Source organism: Nicotiana tabacum, chromosome 10 (assembly GCF_000715075.1).
Source record: "Nicotiana tabacum cultivar K326 chromosome 10, ASM71507v2, whole genome shotgun sequence".
Taxonomy (NCBI): Eukaryota; Viridiplantae; Streptophyta; class Magnoliopsida; order Solanales; family Solanaceae; genus Nicotiana; species Nicotiana tabacum.
The window spans coordinates 64,662,808-64,683,488 of record NC_134089.1 but is presented as its reverse complement, the minus strand read 5'-3'; positions in this window follow the sequence as shown (position 1 = coordinate 64,683,488).

The window sequence follows — 20,681 nt, the reverse complement described above, 5'->3', positions numbered from 1 at the left end:
CCAGTTTCATCGACCTGGTCCTGCTTACCGCTTTCTTGCTTTTAAAAGAGAATCTTACCTGCTTCCCCCTTGCACAAGACTCACAAACTTTGTCTTCCTTAAACTTGATGTTAGGTAACCCTATCACCAGGTCCTTGGAGAGTAATTTGTTGAGTTGACTTAGACTTGCATGACCAAGTCTTTTGTACCATAGGAAGAGATCATTGTCCAACACACTTAAGCAAGTGAATTCATTTTCTGAAAGAGTTGACAAATCTATAATGTAAATATTGTTAACTTTTTTTCCTTGTAAAACAATCTTGTCAGTGGCAAGATTTATCACAAAATATTTGGTAGAAGTGAATGCTACCAATTTACCTCTGTCACACAGTTGTGATACACTGATTAGGCTATATTTCAAGTCATCTATCAAGTAGACATTCTAAGTGGAATGCGAGTCTGTCTTTCCTATCTTTCCAACCCCAATGATCTCACTTTTCTTACCATTTCCAAAGGAGACATTACCTCCTTTTTGGTTCTCAAGTGAAAGGAACTGGTTCTTACTTCCAGTCATATGCTTTGAGCAGCCACTATCCATGTACCATATTTGGCTACTTCTTTTCACTTGGACCTGCAAAATGAAATCAGGATTAATCTTAGGAACCCAAACTAGTTTGGATCCCTTTCTATAGGCAAAGGGGTGAATTATATTCTTTTTAGCCCATCCAAGCAAGAGTCTCCTAGGATTTTGCAAGGGAAAGGTAGCCAACCTGGGATACGTTGCGGCAAGGAATAGGAAAGTGCCTCTAGCAGATTGCCCTTTCATTTGCTTTCTTGGGCTAGGTAACCGTTAGTGGAATATCTGAGGCAATAATTTTCTGCTTTGTGGAGTCAACTCGTCTTCCCCGAAGCGCAGCCCACATATAAATTAGTGTATACATATTTTTCCCTTCAACATAGATTTTGTTCTTTTGACTGGCCTTTTCTTTTGCATTACACTCACTTTTGTAATGACCAGTCTTGCCACAGTGTGTGCATATTTTGTTCTCAAGAAGTGTGATGTACTTGCTTTTGGGATCCCACTTAGGTGTTGGGGTCCCATAGCCAAGTCCTTTCTTATTGCAACTGTGATGATCTTGTAGCCAGGATAGTGCATCAGAGGAATTATTCCATTTGCAAGTTCTATCTAGTTCATGCTTCACCTTGCCTAAATCTTCTTTTAGGACTCTTATCTGCTCATCTCTCTTGTACAGCTCATCCTTCATTTTTCCTAGATTTTCTTCTAAGGTGAGGTGTGTGTGATCAGCTTTCTTTTTACCTGTTCCTAATATTAGTTTTAAATTTTCAGATCTAAGTTCTATGACTGTGGTGTCAAGTTCAAGAACCTGGTTCTTCAACTCAGTATTTTTACTATCACTTTCACTAGCCCTGAATTCCAAATTTTTGCACTTAGCTTTTAGGATCACACATTCCCTAGACAGCTGTTCCTTCTCATTGTTTATGACTTCAGACTCATCAATGAAGTCTAGCAGTAATTCAGATAGCTTTTCTTTAGAGAAAAATTTAATCTTATCTTTGAGATGAATCACACTTACCTCTTGTTCATCATCTGATTCTCCAATGGCCATAAATGTTTGTTTATCTCCAGTTTTATCTTCTGAATCCTCATATGAACTTTCTCCCCAAGCAGCAACCATAGCCTTTATTGATCCTTTGTTCTTCTTGGGTTGAACCTGTTCCTTCTTCCTATTTCTTCGTTCAGCCCTTTCTTTCTTCCATTCAATTTCCCAGTGCGGACAATTCTTGATCATGTGGTCAGTATTACCATATTTGTAGCAGCCCTCGTTGGTCTATTTTTCAGGAGCCCTGGGTTTATTGAAGGTTGCGCCTCTTAAAGAACCCTTTCCTCTCATTAGGTACTTCTTGAAATCTCTTGTGAACATAGCCATTTCATCATCCTCTAAGTCTGTACCTTCAGCTATTCTGAGAACTAGGCTTCTTTCTTTCTTGTGTGTATCCATCTTCATGGTTTGCCTTATCAGTTCATAGTAAGTGAGATTTTCAATCATCTCATCTAACTTGAGAGTAGCAATGTTATTTGATTCCTGAATAGCAGTGATTTTACTTTCCCAAGTTACTGGCAAGACCCTTGTCAAGATTTTCTCAACCTTGTCTTCTTCAAGGATAATTCTTCCCAGAGACTTAAGTTCATTTGTTAGTGTTGTGAATCTTGTGTACATCTCTTGGATGGTTTCTCCTTCCTTCATGGTGAAATTCTCATATTGCCAACACATCAGTGTTCCCCTTGTCTTTTTACTTGAGGAGTTCCTTCATGGGCCACTTGTAGAGTGTCCCAGATCTCCTTAGCAGTAGTACAACTTTGAATTCTACTGTACTCGTCTGGACCTAGTCCACACACAAGCCATTTCTTGGCGTTGGCATTCTTTTCCCACTTCTTCAAATCTTCAGTAGTACAGTCAGATCTAGTCTTTGGTACATCCACTACTTCAACATTCTTCTTTATAGTAGTCAGGGGACCATCAGTAACAATGTCCCAAAGTTCATAATCTTCTCCTATGATGTGGTCTCTCATCCTATTCTTCCACCAGGATTAGTACTGTCTATTAAAGAATAGAGGCCTAGCAGTGGATTATACTTCCCAGTTTCTAGGTGGTGTACTCATCTTGATATGTTCCTAAGGTATTAGCCTCTACAAGGATAACCTGCTCTAATACCAATTGATGTTCTATACTTCAATACCACACAAGAGGGGGGAGGGGTGATTTGTGTGGTGCCCAATTTTTCGTTTAACCTGATTAAAGAAAGACCTGGTTCTTCTATGTGTTTCAACTACTACTGTTACGGAATAATAAATATAAAAATTAAAGAACACAGAGATTTTATATGGAAAATACCTGGCTCAAAAGGTGAAAAAACCATGACATACCATCCAGTAGGATTTTCCCAAACTCTCTACTAAAATCACTGAGCCAAAAATGTATTTACCAAAACTCTTTTGTAAACCTAGGATTAAGTCTAATCCCGTTGTAGCACACAACCTCAACTGTTGCGACAACTTCAAGTTAACTCTAACTTGAAAACTTTAAGTACCTAATAGAATTGCTTCTAGATAAAGCTGAAAGGAACAATATTAAAACAACTGCAAAAATCGAACAAGAATAAAAAGACAGACGCTTGGAACTGGTTCTTCTATCTTATTCAAGTAGCTTCAAAATTGCACACTTGAATCACACATAAATTGCTTGCAAAATTGCCTTGCTATTTTGCTCTCAATTCATGTTTAACTTCTGCTTATGTGCATTACCTGTAAAAGAGAACAACACTGATATTTATGGAGTTAGTAAAAAGAGATTGACTAGAATACAAATGCTACTCTTCCTTGGTGGAAGAGTTCTAGTTGGTTTCGTCCTCTAACTCTATCCATTTCTTACACCGTGTTTCTCTTTGTGTAAGGAGTCTTTCTCCTTATCCAATATGCAACCTTTTCGATTAGGATCAGGAGATATCATTTCAGGTAAGTTAGGTTTATCTCCTTCACGTGCATCTCACATATTTGAGTTGATCACAACCGTGCTTCACAATATGGACTTGGTCCATGTATTAGTTCATTTGTCAGTCTTCAAAACTTTTCCTTTACTTGGGCCAACACATTTGTATCGATGTCATTGGAAAAACATTCAAAGGTACCGAGATCACAAAGTGTCATCATGGGTTGATTTTTGGGCCTTTCTTCTTAGGAGTAAATATTTATGGCTTGATGCAGATGGTGGGGAATGATACAGTGTATATATATAGGAATCATATCATAGAGGGAGTTACAGATGTTGGGATTTGGTTCTAAGGATTGTAAGCTAAGGTTGAAGAAAGATTATTGTTCTAAGGATTGTAAGCTAAGGTTGAAGAAAGATTATTTGGTCAGGAATGTGTTAATGGGCTTGTATGGATTAATGTGACATGATACCACCAATGGGTGTGTGTACGATAAGCTTATATAGTGGTTTGATGGCTGTAGAGCGACTCCTGGTATGTTCAAAGACAAATATTAAGTGAGAGAGAATGTAAGGACTCAATCAGTCATTTTTAGTTCTAGTAATCATTGTCTCTCACTATTATTATAAAAAAACCATCGACTAAGTTAGCATTGAGCAATTCAAGATCTACAATAAACTTATCAATAAGAATGTCTTTTCCCTTTCGTTATAGGCAATTGATTTCTTTATTCGATCTTACTATTATCACTATCCTTTAATCACAAAATTGAATTAAATCAAGTGCTTGTTGCCTTACTTTATAAATTCAACTGATTTAGTTTATTAAGTGAAATTTAGGCTAAGCAGCTTCTGATAGTAACTTAATCAGAAAAGAGTACTTTTGAAAGAATCGCATGATTTAATATAATATGTACCAATATTTATTATATCAAACTTGATATTTAAAAAAAAAATTCTGCATGTATCTGCTTATAGTGTCCCAATATTTTATAATCATATCAATCAGTATCAATGTTTGCATCTCTAAGGTGTATGCTTATGCTCAATAAATAACCAATAAGATTCACAAGGACATAACAAATAAAGACGCGGATGTATGCTCATATAATATAATGTATTACTACGACTAAATCAAGCATATCAACAATCACAAAAATATCCCATCATACCTAAATTAGATGTCATAAGCCTAAACATAATTTCTAACTTGTATAAATAGGCAGAAGTACTCATATACTGAAATAAAGCATAAATCGAGAAGGACAAATGATCAAACAAGGCATAAAGAAGCCTAAAACTACTCCAAACATGGTATAGCCTTAGTGTACGTATATACTCTCGTCACCTCACATATATGTTATCCCAAATCACATAACATGTAATACATAAGTCCAATTTGAAGAAACTTTACTCTAAACAAGGTTAGGCACGAGACTAATTACCTTCTCCCGGGACAATGTCAACCCTTAAATGTTTCTTTTCCTTTAAAATTCTCCTCCAAACGTCCCCAATTATATCCAAACAATACTTAACATGGTCAAATAAAGTCATAGAAATCAATTCCAAGTTATAAAGCTTCAATCTTTAATCAAATCTCAAAAGTTGATAAAAGATCAACCCTATCCTGCATGGTCAAAACCTAAGTCTAAGGTTAGATTCCATTGACCCATAATACCACGAGACCAATTATATGATTAGTTCACAAATCCGAGTCCAAATCGGTGTTCAAAATCTCAAAATACACTCTCCTAAGTTTTAGATAAAAATCTCAAATTTTACTCTTTGATTTCATGTTATAGGTGTAGACATCCATGTGGTATCAAGATATATGATCAAATCAAAATAAAAATTACATAACCTCAAGGTTGGAGTGAAATCCCTCTTCAAAATCTCCTCCTCTCGTTCTCCAAAACTAAAAAAATAGTGAAAATAGCTAAATCCTGAAATCTGGATAAAATATACCCCTAGATCCAATTCCTTAATTGTGACTGAGCCCACACGATCACGAAGGCCAACTGGCCTGGCTCCTATGCGATCATGACCTTTTCTCATGCAAACACAATGCACACTCAGAAGACCCTATAGGATTGAGAACATTTTCTACGTGATCGCAAAGCATAAATCACCCTGGCTAAGTTTCTTCTACGCGATCACAAGACTCAGCTCCACGATCGCAATGCACTACTCTGCACTAGTAAACTAGTGATTCAAAGTCAATCTGAAATACACTGAAACCACTATAAAACTTACTCGAGCACTGTTGACACCGTCCAATTATCCTAACAAGTATGTATACCCTATACCAACTTATTCAAATGCTCAAAACACTAAAAACAACAACAAAACCAAAAATCAAGCATCAAACCAAAATCTCAAATTCTCTTTAGTTCAAAATTTTAGCTTTCAACTTGAAGTGCCGAATCAGCTCCAGGACACCGAAGACATGAACCAAACATATGTACAAGTACAAAATTACCATACGAACCTATTGAAACCTTCAAATCACCAATCTGGTGTTATTTACTTATAGTGTTGATTTTGGTCCACTATTCTAACCTTGAGCATCTAGTTAGGAACTAAGCATCACAAAACACCTCTAAATTTCTCGGAACCTGAATCTCCCTTCCCTACATTTCAAAAACCATCAACTACGAGGAGTCTCAAATAGATGAATGAGGGTTCTAAAACATAAAATGATTGATAGGGTCTTTACATGATCTTCCTATTTGGATTTAAACTTATATACATTCCATTGATATAGGTCTTTGGCCAAGGAGGACTCAACCCAAGGCTTTGATTGAAAACCTGACGTTAGTGAATTCCAAGATTGGAGTGTAAAATTGTCCTCTTTGAAGTTATAAAATAAAAAATGTTCAAGTTTTGCAACAGAGGGTGATCTTGCCAGCCCTTTAAAAAAGAAGAAAAAATATAGCAGGAAAAAGTCTAAGAGATCTAGGGTAATCGGAGACCTTCAAGATACACAATTCCTGATATGGAGGATGATGAAGAGGCAATTCTAGATGTACATACTGATGATGTAGTTCCTACTCCAATTCCAAAATCAGTTGATGTTTTTTTTTCTATTGGTATTGATGGTCCTATAGATGAGGGCCATCTGATATTCTTCCAAAAGTATGTGCATTTGTATGCGCGTCCGCCTCGCATTTACTTTAATCTCGTGTAATTTCATGTGGGTTGTGATTAGTTGAGCTTACTTTTGGTGTTCACATGTGTAAGAATTGATCAAGAGTTAAACAGAATGAATCTGCACAAGCTGAACCAAAAAATGAAGAAATTTGGAAGAGGTGCACATCTGGCGCCTAGCCCAGCACTACCTGTAGCACTACAACAAGAATCAAAATCGAGGTACTATCTCGTATTCACATTTCATAATTTCAATCACAATCTTTCCTTATATCACCGCGAAAGCCTTACATTTAGTTTTAGAAACTATTTTTCCCAAAATAGCTACCCGCGTTTTAGCCCATCTTATGGCTTCAAGTAGTTACCCTAGTAGCAACATGCGTATCAAGCCCACCCTATCTCACCGCATGTGTTTCAACTCCTAGCCTTATACCACCGCATGCGTATCAATATCGCAACACAATCACAACTCGCACCACAAATGACCATATGCCACAACTTATCACAAATTCAATAATACCAATATTTCCATAATAAATAGCTCATGGCTCAACCACAGTGTGTACAAGAATCTCAACAATAATTAAATAAAAGTGAATATCTCAACAAGAAAAATATCTCAACAATTAACAACTTCGCCTCAATGTGGTAACAACTTTTACAACTTCAACACAAATAACTCAACAAGAATATATTCCATGAAATAATAACTCCAAATAAGGTAGTTCAATAATTAAAGGAGTAACAAGATAATAAGGGAAGCAATTACTTCAACTAAAGCATATAAGAGCAAAAGAAGAAGTAAAGGGTAGAACAAGTGTTACAATGTCAAATACGTATGTAAGAGTAGATCAACAAATGTAAGAATAGATTAACAATAAAATATGTGACATGTTATAATAATTCGATTAAAGGTATGGGAAGAGTCTAAATAGTCTAAACCGGCCAAATACTACATATAGCCCGTGTATCACTCGTTACCTTGTAAAATCCGAAGAGCCATTCCATATTGAATACAACTATATCAAAATTATCCAATTCCGACCTCAAATCGACCTTCAAATCCTCAATTTTCACTTTTGAAAATTTTACAAAAATCCCTCATTTTTCTCACTTTAATTCACTAAATAAATGATAAAACTAAGATGGAATCATTATTATTAACAAATCCGAGTCAAAAATATTTATACCGATTCAAGACATGAAAATCCCCTCCAAAACCGCCTAAAACCGAGCTCTATAACTCAAAATATGAAAATAATACTCTAACTCTCGATTTGAGTTTTAACATTCTGCGACCCAGTTCTTTCTTTTTCGCAAACGTGGAAGCATAATATATACCAGCCACCAAAACCTTTTTTGTGAACATGATGCCCCTGTCGCGAATGTGATGCCTCACAGTGCATTTCCTACACGAACGCGTCCCCCTGACCGTGAACGTGAAGGCATAAGGCCTGGTGCCCAAGCCGGCCTCATCCTTCTATGTGAATGTGACTCGTTTCTCGCGATCGCGATGCACAACTACACTTAACCTTCGTGAATGTGAAGAGTAAAACCATCTGCCACCAAGGAACACTATGCGAACGCGACCCCTGTGTCGCGAACGCGATGAAACCTACATCAGACATCAGAACAACTTCCCAAAACATGAGGAATAATGTCCAAAACTTATTCGAGACACCCCCAGGGCTCCCGAGACCCTTTCCAAACATACCAACAGGTCCTAAAACACTATATGAACTTAGTTTAAGGCTCAAATCACACCAAGCAGCATCGAAATCACGAACCGCATCCCAATTCAAGCCTAATAAACTATTGAACTTTCAACTTCTAAAACTAATGCCGAAACATACAAAACCAACTTTGATTGTCCTTGAATTTTGCATACATGTCATAAATGACACAACAGACCTATTTCATTTTCTGGAACAGAAATCTAACCCCATTAGCAATAAAGTCAACTCTCGGTCAAACCTCTCAACCTTCTAAACCTTCAATTTTTCCAACTTTCACCAATTTCAGCTAAAATGACTTACAGACCTCCAAATCAATATCCAGGCATACATTTATGACTAAAATCACCATACAAAGCTATTGGAGCCATTAAACCTTAATTTCATAGTCGTCTACATAAAATTCAAACTCTGGTCAACTCTTTTAACCTAAGCTTCCAACTTTAGGACTAACTGTAACGACCCTGCCGGTCATTTTGAGAATTTAAGCTCTATTCAGCAGCATAAGATATAGAACAACTTCATATTATGTGTATTGACTCATGTGCATTGTTGAATTCAGTTACTGGATGATTCAGAGTCAAATTGGAAGAAAGATTTCAGTTTTGGAAGCATAAGCGGTAAGAATTGACCGTAATTTGACTTTTGTGTAAACGGCTTTGGAATGACTTTTGGATGATGTCAACATATTCGTATGGTGATTTTAGACTTAGGCGCGCGTCCGAATATGGAATTGGAGGTCCGTAGGGTAATTTGAAGCATTTCGGCGAAAATTGGAAAAGTTAAAGTTTGGAAGATGGAGAAGTTTGACCAATAGTTGACTTTTGTGATATTGGGGTCGGAATGCAATTCCGAGAGTTGGATCAACTCCTTTATGTCATTGGGTACTTTTCTAAAAAATTAGGCGTCGTTCCGGGTTGATTTGATAGGTTTCAGCATGAGTTTTAGAAGTTGGAAGATGTGAAAGTTCATAAGTTCGATTAATGGTGTGATTCATAGTTTCGACATTGTTTGATATGATTTGAGACCTTGAGAGAGTTCATGTTAGGTTATGGAACTTGTTGGCATGTTTAGACGGGGTCTCGGGGGCCTCGGGTATGTTTCGGATGGGCTATGGGCCATTTTCCCCTATTTTTGAATTTTTGTTTATGTCATCTGATGTTCTTCTTTGGGATCGCGAAGTGCCTTTTTCATTTGTGAAGTGTTTCTTCTCACCACCTCATATTTCTTATTCGCATTCGCAAAGGTCTACCTTTTTCCTTTTTCGCATTCGTGTCCCTTCCCTCCCGTTTGCGAAGGGTTTTCTTGGCAGCCTTTATTTTCTTCTTCGCGAACGTGACCCTTTCTCCACGTCCGCGATGCATACAGACCTGGGCAAAATGAAGGGTTAGTCTATTTTATCATATTTTGACTTGTAGAGCTCGGTTCTGAGTGATTCTTTGTTGATTTTTCAAGCAAATCGATTGGGTAAGTGTTATGCACCTAGAATTTATTATATTCCATGATTTTATCTTTATTTTTATCATTTAGTTTGTGTTTTGAGTTGAGGAAAATGGAGGTTTTTGAAGAAAATTTTTCGAAATGAAAAATCATGATTTGAGGGATGAATTGGTATTGGAAATTGATAATTTTTATATGGTTGAACTCGTATCGAAATGCGTGTTCAGGTTTTGTGAAATTTGTCGGCTTTCAAGGTGTGGACCCGGGGGTCGATCTTTGGGTTGATTTTTAGTTTTTGATAAATATTAAGACTTTATGATCCGGAATAGTTTCTTATGAGTTTTATTTATGCTTTGAAGTTATGTTGGCTAAATTTGAGCCGTTCGGAGGTTATTTCACCCGAGAAGTCCATTTTTGAATATCAGTTTGTCTTCTTTGATATAAGTATCTTGCCTAACTTTGTGTGGAGGAACTACCCCTTAGTATTTGAGTCTCCTATGCTAATTGTAGCCCGTATATGCTAGTTAACGAGTGCGTGCTCGGACTTATTTGTGGAAAGTTGGCCTTTGACTTAACGGAAGAGTTTTACCTCTTCTATTGTCATGCTATCTTTTCACAACTGCTTGTCTTTATTTGAAATTATTAATATCTCTCCTGTAATTGTTTAGTCCTAATTGAGGTTATGATTATCTTTCTGATGCTTATCCTTAATTGAAGTGGTTGTATCTTCTTCGTAATTGCCCAACCTTAAAAGAAGTTTAGATATCCTATATCTTAGTTGGCAGGTCCTTATTTGGAATTAATTGACTCGTGTTAGCTCCCTTGTTGTTGAACTGCATATTGTGGGATTGTTGTTACATATTATTTCTCCTTTGCTGAATTGTTCTTATTATGCCTAGTATTCTCTATTGTGTTTATTCCTTGTAAACTAGATTTACCGTTTCTTTATGATTGAAAGTTCTTGAGTTGATGTACTTCTCGTACTCTTGTATTTATTGTCATTTGTTCTTCCATGTGGTTGTTGTTATTGTGATGCACGAGGTTTCTGCCGTGCGGTTGTTGTTATTGTAATGCACGAGGTTTCTGCCGTGCGAGTGTTATTGGATTGCACGAGGTTCCTGCCGTGCTATTGTTACTTCTGATATTTGCACGTGCAGCGTGCCAAGGTGTGAGATATATATATATATCGCATGTGACTAGACAAGGTGGGAATATTATATTGCACGTGTGGCGAGACAAGACGGTCACTTACTTTATTATTGCACACATGGCGAGACAAGGTGGGCTATATCGGGGATTGATTTGTGATGACTTGTGATGGCCTAGGGCATTCTTGTTGTTGATATTTGAATAGAGATGCACTTACCTGTATGAGTTCTATTTTTGTGAAAATTGTGGAAAAAACATTTTACGTGTTGTTTGTTTCTTTTTCTATACTTACTAGCTGGTAAGATCTATGTTAGAACACTTGCACAAGTATACACATAGTTAAGCACTCCTATCAGTTAAGAGGATGGATCTTGATATTGTTGAGCATTGATGCACACCTTTGTTACTTGCCTTCTATGTGAGAATGACTCTCTTGGTACGTGACTCGCCAGTGTGGTTATAAATTGGTAATGAGGGCACAGGATGCCAAGTGGTTAGGGTTCCAGAATTTGGACCCGTGAATTGTGAATACTTTGAGGTTTGATACCTCGTGATGGTTATTGGCTAAAACTTGGTATGAAAGCGGACGTTTTTGTTAAGTTATTACTTGAATGTCCTTTATTTGTGATCACCAGATTTAAATTGTGTTTCGCTCATCCTACTCTATTATTATTATGGTGTTTCGCTGTTAGTTGTTGTTTTCCTTTCTTACTGCAATTACCATATTATTATCATTGTCATTATGTGTAGTCCTTATATAGATATCGTACTCTATTGTTCTACACTTATATTCGTTTAGGTTATTTAGTTCAGAATGTGTCTTGACTGTTCCTCGTCACTACTCCACTAAGGTTAGTCTTGATACTTACTGGGTACCACTGTAGTGTACTCATACTACGCTTCTGTATAAATTTTTGTGCAGATCCAGGTATTTGAACGTCAGTAGTTGTGGGATCGTTGCTGTGGAGACTCAAGGTAAACCTGTTGCTGCATTCGCAGACTTCGGAGTCACCTTCTTATTTTGTATTTACACTATTCACTCTTATTTCGAGACAGTTGTATTTTTTAGGTTTTCTAGCAAACTCTGTAGAACTTATGACTTGTACTACTGGTTTTGGAGTTGTAAATTTTAAAGAGAATTTCTATTTCAAATGGTTAGATGTTATTTAAATACTATTGTTGTTTCATTTAATGTTAGGCTTACCTAGTCCCTAAGACTAGGTTCCATCATGATACCCAACGGAGGGAAATTTGGGTCGTGACACTAAGTGTCTCAATTCACTCCGAAACTTCCCCGGAACCAATCCAACTACCCCTGTAAGTCTCATAACCACAAATGAACATAGAGAAGGCAATAAATAGGGGAACATGGCTACAATACACAAAACAACCTGCCAGATCATTACAAGTTGGTTCAATTGAGCTCGAGCTTATACGAGCCAACTCACATGCCGAATTTTCATAATCGAACTCAGCTGAATCAAGCTAAATACAATAGAACCGAGTTGATCTAAGTGTCGATGTGATGACCCGACCGGTCGTCTTAAGAATTAACACCCTGATCCCCTATTAATTGCTTTCCCTAAGCTTATTTCTGCTATTTTGATTTGTCGGGATGTTCAGTTTTGAGTTTCGGAGAGTTTGGGACACTTAGTCCCTAAATGAGAGCTTAAGTGTTGGAAAGTTGACCGTAGTCGAAAAAGTGTGAAAACGGCCTCGGAATGGAAATACGATGGTTTCATTAGCTCCGTTGGGAGATTTCGGGCTTAGGGACGTGTTCAGATTGTGTTTTGGAGGTTCGTAGCTAATTTAGGCTTGAAATGCCGAAAGGTCGAATTTTGAAGTTTCCGGTCCGATGGTGAGATTTTGATCCGAGGGTCGGAATGGAATTCCGAAAGTTGGAGTAGCTCCGCAGTGTTGAATGTGACGTGTGTGCAACTTTCAGGTCATTCGGACGAGGTTTGATAGACTTTTTGATCGAAAGCGTATTTTTAGAGTTTTTGGAATTCTTAGGCTTGAATCCGATGAAAAATAGGTGTTTCGATGTTGTTTTGATTGTTCCAAAGGTCGGAACAAGTTTGAATAAAGTTATCGAATATGTTGGTAGGTTTGGTTGAGGTCCCGAGGGCCTCAGGATGATTTTGGATGGTTGATGGAAGGATTTTGGGACTTTGGAGTTGCAGCTTCAGTTGTTCTTCTGTCATAACCGCACCTACGAGTGTGGGACTGCAGATGCGGCGGATATACCGTGGAAGCGGAAAAGGAGGAAAGGCAGCAGGGACCGCAGAAGAGGGGTCTTCACGGCAGAAGTGGCCCCGCATCTGCGAAAGGATAGCCGCAGATGCGGAAAGCTGGGCCTTAAGTGAAAAGTCGCAAATGCGACCATTGTTCCGAAAATTCGGGACCGCAGATACGGAAACAGCTGGGCAGAAATATGAAATTTCGAGGGTTTAGTTTCAAAAGTTGGAAATTCAATTTGGAGCTTGGGAGAGGGAAAGTTTGAGAGGAGATCATTGGGTAACGATTCTTTAACCCTTTCTAGTTATACTCCATCAATCTATTGTTAGTTTCATCATTTAATTTCAGATTGGAGATGAAAATTGGGGAAAAGTTGGAAGACAGTTCTTAGACCTAGAATTCGACTTTTGATTGGGAATTTGACCTTAGATTTGGATAATTTTTGTATGCATGAACTCGGGAGAGTGTGAGGATTCTGAAAATATAAATTTTACCTAATTCCGAGACGTGGGCCCAAGGGGCATTTTGGTTATTTTAACCTAATTTCGCGTAGTAGCTTAGACTTTCTTTGTAAAATCAGTTACTTGAAGTGTTATTTATGTAATGAAATTGAATTGAATAAATTTGGGTCATTTGGAGTTGAGTACTCGTGGCAAGAGCGTGGTTTCTGATTGATTATTGAGCCGGTTCGAGGTAAGTGGCTTGTCTCACCTTGTGTGGGGGACCTTCCCCTTAGAATTTGGTATAGTTGGTAATTGAAATGCCTTGTACGTGAGGTGACGAGTGCGTACTTATGCTAATTGTCGGAAATTCGATTTTCTTTAAGTAGGTACTAGTAAGTTTCCTTTCCTATTTTTATTACTTGCACTATTAAGCCTGTTGTTAGCTTAGGAAAGAATATCTAAGTGACTTAATTGCCTTACTTGCTCAAACTACCTTACCTTAATACTGTGCAGCATGCTAGGCTAGAATTACTTGTTCGCCTTAATATGAAATTGCCATTTCTGAATATTTTCTTGTTGTTGTTGTGTATTTATATTGGGACTATGGATGTGGTATACGGATGTGGGATTCCGGTAGCCCCCCCTTGCCTGTTTATTTTGGGACTACGGATGTGGGATTCCGGTAGATCCCCCTGCATAGTTATATGGAACTATGGGAATGCACCCGGTAGATTCCCCCAGTACTGGGTATTTATATTTGGGACTACGGATCAAGATTCCGGTAGATCCCTGCGCACCAATAGTTGGATTACGGGACGGGATCCTGGGAGATCCTTCAGATATATATATGATGGACTACGGGATGGTATCCCGGGAGATCCACTAGATAGATGTAATTGGGACTACAAGATGGTATCCTAGAAGGTACCCCGGTTGTTATCTCTGTGTTGAGTTGTGTTTCCTTTCCGTGATTATTTTGCCTCTGTTCTAGCTGTTGTTGCTCTTTCTATTCTATGTTATTTTTTACTGTTGCACTTAATTATACTGTCTTGTTCTACACTGTTATACTATGTATTTTATTTAACCTCAGTAGGGCCCTAACCTTCCTCGTCACTTCCCGACCGAGGTTAGGCTTGGCACTTACTAAGTACCGCTATGGTGTACTCATGCCCCTTCTGCGCATGTTTTCATGTGCAGATCCAGGTACTGTGACTCAGTCCTCTCATCTTTGAGGCGAGGCGACTGCTCCAGCGACTTCGAGGTACATCTGCCGCATCCGTAGACCGAGGAGTCCCTTTCTATTCTAGCTTTTAAATATTTTCCCTTCTGCATTTCTTTTCCTTGTTAGATATTCTGGAGTTAGAGTACTGTGTAGTGATCCTTAGCTTGTGATTCATGGGTTTCCGGGTCTTGGAAGTATGTATTGGTTGAGAATTAAATATTGTGTATGCCGAGCGGTACTTTTAAACACTGTTTTGTCACTCTTCATTATGTTTTAATTTGTTTTTATTTCGCACTCTGGTTATCTTCCGCAATTTAGGCTTACCTAGTCGTAGAGGACTAGGTTCCATTACGATGGTTCACAGAGGGCGAACCGGGGTCGTGACAAGTTGGTATCAAATCTCTAGGTTCATAGGAGTCATGGATCATAAGCCGGTTTATTAGAGTCTCGCTGATCGATATAGAGACGTCTGTACTTATCTACGAGAGGCTATGTAATTATTTGGAAAATTCCACTTTTGATTTCCTTGTCGTGCGATATTTTGACATCACAATTCTAAACTTCTGTCTTCTATTCTCTCACAGATGGTGAGGACACGTGCTACCCGAGATGATCAGGCACCCGTTCCCCCTACTGCAGCCGTCAAAGGCCGGGGCCGGGGTAGAGGCCGAGGACGCGCACGTGGTGTAGCCAGAGCACCTGCGTGAGCTGTTGCCGGGGTACCACCATCAGTTCTAGCAAGGGTCCAGGCACCTGACACGCCTACAGTTACTACTACTCTAGGTCTTCAGGAGACTAGCACAGTTCATGAGCATGTACACTACTTTGGCTTAGGCAGGATTGTTTCCCCTTGCTGCAGCTACATCTCAGGACGGGGAAGGAGCACAGACTCCCACCGCCCGTACTCTTGAGCAGCGAGTGAATGTTGAGCAGGTCCCTGAGATTATTCCTATACCGCTTGCAATGCCAGTTCAGCCTGAGGGTAGGACAGCGGCTTCCGAGGAGGAGCAGCTGAGGCTTGAGAGGTTCAAGCGGTACAAGCCTCCTATATTCAGCGGTCTAGCATCGAAGGATGCTCTGGGATTTCTAGATGAGAGTTACCGCATTCTCCATACCATGGGTATATCAGGATCGAGCAGGGTTTCCTTCACTACCTTCCAGCTTCGAGGAGCCGCTTATGAGTGGTGGTGCACCTATGAGTTAGACAGTCCGAATGAGGTTGCTTCGTTGACTTGGACTCAGTTTTCAGATTTGTTCCTGAGAGAGTATGTTCCTCAGAGCCTCAAGCAGAGTTTGAGCATTTGCGCCAGGGTACTATGACTATCTCAGAGTATGCTATCTGTTACACCAGTTTGGCTAGTCATGCACCAGCCTTGGTTTCTACTGTTCGCGAGAGGGTTCGCCGGTTTATTGAGGGCCTTATTCCCAGCATCAGGTCTAACTTGGCTCGTGAGTTGGAGATGGATATTTCTTATTAGCAGGTGGTCAGCATTGCTAGGAGGATTGAGGGTATGCATGCTAGGGAGAGAGAGGAGAGGGAGGCTAAAAGGTCTCGAGAGTCGGGCCATTTCTCTGGTGCCCGTGCCTTAGGGGCCGGTTGTTATGGTAGGGGTTATATGAGTCGCCCTGTTCATTTAGTTCTTCCAATAGCCAGTGGCATTCCAGCTCCTCCTAGACCTCAGGAGCCTTATTATGCACCACTGATATCTATCGCGCCTCCTGCGTGGGGTGCTTTCAGGGGTCAGTCCAGCAGACCTGGCCCGAGCCAGTCACAACCGCCACGTCCTCCTAGAGCTTGTTTTGATTGTGGCAACACACTCCATATGGTGAAGGATTGCCCCAGACTTGGGAGGGTGCACCTCCACAAACTTCCCATCCACAATGTGCCCCGCAGAGTTCTCAGGCTATAGTTACAGCTCCAATTGCTACCCCACCTGCTCAGACAGCCAGAGGTGGAGGTCGGGGAGATAGAGGTCGCCCTAGAGGGGGAGGCCAGGCCAGATACTATGCCCTTCCTGTCCAAACCGAGGTTTTTGCCTCCGAGTTTGTCATCACAGTATTATACTAGTTTATCACATAGATGCATCGGTTCTATTCGATCTAGGCTCCACTTACTCTTATGTGTCTTCTTATTTTGCTCCGCATTTGAGTGTATCTAGGGATTCTTTGAGTTCCCCTATTTATGTTTCTACTCCTGTGGGAGATTCTCTTATTGTGGACCGCGTTTGTCGGTTGTGTTTGGTTGCTTTTAGTGATTTTGAGACCAGATCCGATCTATTGTTGCTCAGCATGGTAGATTTTGACATTATCTTGGGCATGGACTGGTTGTTACCCCATTATGCTAATCTTGATTGTCACGCCAAAACTGTGACACTGGCTATACCATGTGTACCGCGTTTTGAGTGGAGGGGTACTTTAGATCACACTCCCAGTAGAGTTATTTCTTTTCTTAAAGCTCAGCGTATGGTTGAGAAGGGGTGTGACGCGTATTTAGCTTATGTGAGAGATGTCAGTATTGATACCCCTTCGGTTGATTCAGTTCCAATAATATGAGATTTTCCCGATGTGTTTCCAACTGACCTTCCGGGCATGCCGCCTGATAGAGATATTGATTTTGGCATTGATCTGTTGCCGGAGTAGCGAGAGAGGTCGAAGCAGCTTTTTACCCAATTAAGGTCGGGATCGATTTCCTTAGGGAGCTAGATATTGGAGTCGGGTGTCTATCTAAATGAGAGATGATGCAATTTGCTCCAAATTGCACTTCTACACATTTTTGGTTTTGATTATGATTCTAATTTTATAAAACTACAATGCTCAACTAAACTAAAATAAGCTAAGGTTAAACTATTGCGAGTTGTTCAAATGATTAAAAGGCACTAGGGTAGTGACTTTCTCCTAGGTGGCTAATTGATGGATTCTTGAGTCTAAGGCTAGATTGTCATATTTGGGGAGTATGATATAGCCATTGCACGATTCTACTCACTCTATACCTCTCGGTAGTTCGAGTGATTTTGCCCGAACTAACTTTCTCAAGACCAATTGGGTATAATAATTTGTGCAAGCTATTAAGCTTCAAGTCGGGTATTACTATCTCTAGGTTTAACCCTTTAATTGGGGCTATCAATCTCTCGAGTACGCCCCAATTCCTTGTTGGACCAATTTCAGAGACTTAGGCTCTCTTTTTCAAGAAGAGACAAAGTCAACTAAACACAAACTAGTATTTGTAACCACTAATTCAGCAATTAAACATAAAATTAGTCCAAATATCAAACACCCATAGAGAATCAAGCATCAAAATACAAGATCCATCAATTACCCACACTAGGGTTGAGCCACACCCCTAGCTTATGGGTCTAGCTACTCATAATTAGAGAAGAAAACAAAGAAATAGATGACGAAAAACTCATATTAAGTAATTGCTAAATTAAACTTGAAGATTCAATGTTGAAATGGAGCTAAAATTACTCAAAACAGGTAAAAGAAGCTAAGTCACGAGCGCAGCTCTCAGGAAAAACTATCTGCTAACCTAAAAATGGGAAAAGAAGGTATTTATACTGAGTTGACAATTCTGGACAAAATTACCCCTATGGGGATAGTGCGGCCGCACTAAAGCTCTTGACTTGAATATCTAGCTCTCTGAACTTGGGCAATGCGAACCGCAAAAAATTTAGTACGACCGCGGTGGCTTCTAGTGTGGTCCGCATGAAACAGAGCGCGGACCGCATTGGGCTTCAATCTTAATCTTGGAAATTCTCTGAACTTTGACTCTGCGGACCGTACTAAATCGAGTGCGGCCGCAGTGAATCCAATGCGGACCGCAGAAAATCCTTTGCGGTCGCATTGCCTTTTTGGCCTGAGATGCACACTCTCTGAACTTCACTTGTGCGGACCACACAAAATGGTGTGCAGCCGCACTATCCCTATTTGACTGAGCTTTGCCTTGTCTTGGTACTTGTGCAAGTTTCACTCCCTTATTAGCTGGTGTTTGACATCTTGTCAACTTGTTGATCAAACCTGCAATCAAGCACAATTTGTGAGCCTTTGGGACTATTTTGTACACATTTCTAATCAAAACTTAAGCATGAAGGAGTGTAAAATGCGTCATAATTCCTAGTTATCAACTCCCCTAAACTTAAGCTTTGCTTCTCTTCAAGCAAACAAAATAAGACCCACCTCTTAAGAGAACATCCAAGAAAATTTAGTTGTCCTAAAGTGACCCGGGCAGAGAGTTTGGGGAGTTTGGCTTATTTACCAGCACCGAATAGACCTATGGCGATGGATGTTCAGGCCTTAGCCATCCAGTTTGTGAGATTGGATCTTTTGGAGCCTAGTCGGGTTCTAGCTTGCATGGTTTCTTGGTCTTCCTTATTCGATTGTATCAGGGAGCGTCAGTATGATGACCCTCATTTTCTTGTCCTCAAGGACAAGGTTTAGCACGGTGATGCCAGAGATGTGAATATTGGTGATTATGGGGTATTAAGGATGCAGGGTCGGATTTGTATACCCAATGTTGATGGGCTTCGGGAGTTGATTCTGGAGGAGGCCCATAGCTCGTGGTATTCCATTCATTCGGGTGCCGCGAAGATGTATCAGGATTTGAGGTAGCACTATTGGTGGAGGCGGATGAAGAAAGATATAGTTGGAGTCGTAGCTTGGTGTCTCAACTGTCAGCAGGTGAAGTATGAGCACCAGAGACTGGTGGGTTGCTTCAACAGATAGAGATTCCAGAGTGGAAGTGGGAGCAAATCACCATGGATTTTGTAGTTGGGCTACCACGGACTTTAAGGAAGTTCGATGCTATTTGGGTGATTGTGGATTGGCTGACCAAGTCCGCTCATTTCATTCTTGTGTGTACTACTTATTCTTCGGAGCGGTTGGTGGAGATTTATATCCGAGAGATTATTCGTCTGCATGGTATTCTAGTGTTCATCATTTCAGATAGAGGTACTCAGTTCACATCACGGTTCTAGAGGGCCGTTCAACATGAGTTGGGTACTCGAGTAGAGTTGAATACAACATTTCACCCACAGAAGGATGGACAGTCCGAGCGCACTATTCAGATTTTTGAGGATATGCTCTGTGCATGTGTGATTGAGTTTGGAGGGTCTTGGGATCAGTTCTTGCCATTGGAGGAGTTTTCTTACAACAACAGCTATCAGTCCAGCATTCAGATGGCACCATATGAGGCTTTATATGGTAGGCAGTGTAGATCCCAGATGGGTTGGTTTAAGCCGGGTGAGGCTAGACTATTGGGCACAGACTTGGTTCAAGATGCTTTGGAGAAGGTCAAGGTGATTCGGGATAGACTCTGTACACCCCTCCAGATAGAAGAGTTACGCGGATCGGAAGGTTCGTGACGTTTCCTATATATTGGAGAGCGGGTTCTTCTTCGGATTTCGCCTATGAAGGGCGTTATGAGATTTGAGAAGAAAATGAAGTTGAGTCTGAGGTTTATTATCCCTTTTGAGATATTGAGGCGTGTTGGGTAGATTGCTTGTGAGCTTGCCTTACCTCCCAGTTTGGCAAGAGTTCATCCAGTATTTCATGTTTCGATGCTCCGGAGGTATCACGGTGATCCGTCACATTTGTTGGATTTCAGTTCAGTCCAGTTGGACAAGGATCTATCTTATGTTGAGGAGCCAGTGGCAATATTGGACAGGCAGGTTAGAAAGCTGAGGTTAAAGAACATTACATTCGTGAAGGTTCAGTGGTGGGGTCAGCCGGTCGAGGAGGCGACCTGGGAGACCGAGCAGGATATACGCAGCCGTTGCCCTCATCTTTTCAATACTTCAGGTATGTCCTTATGCTCGTTCAAGGACAA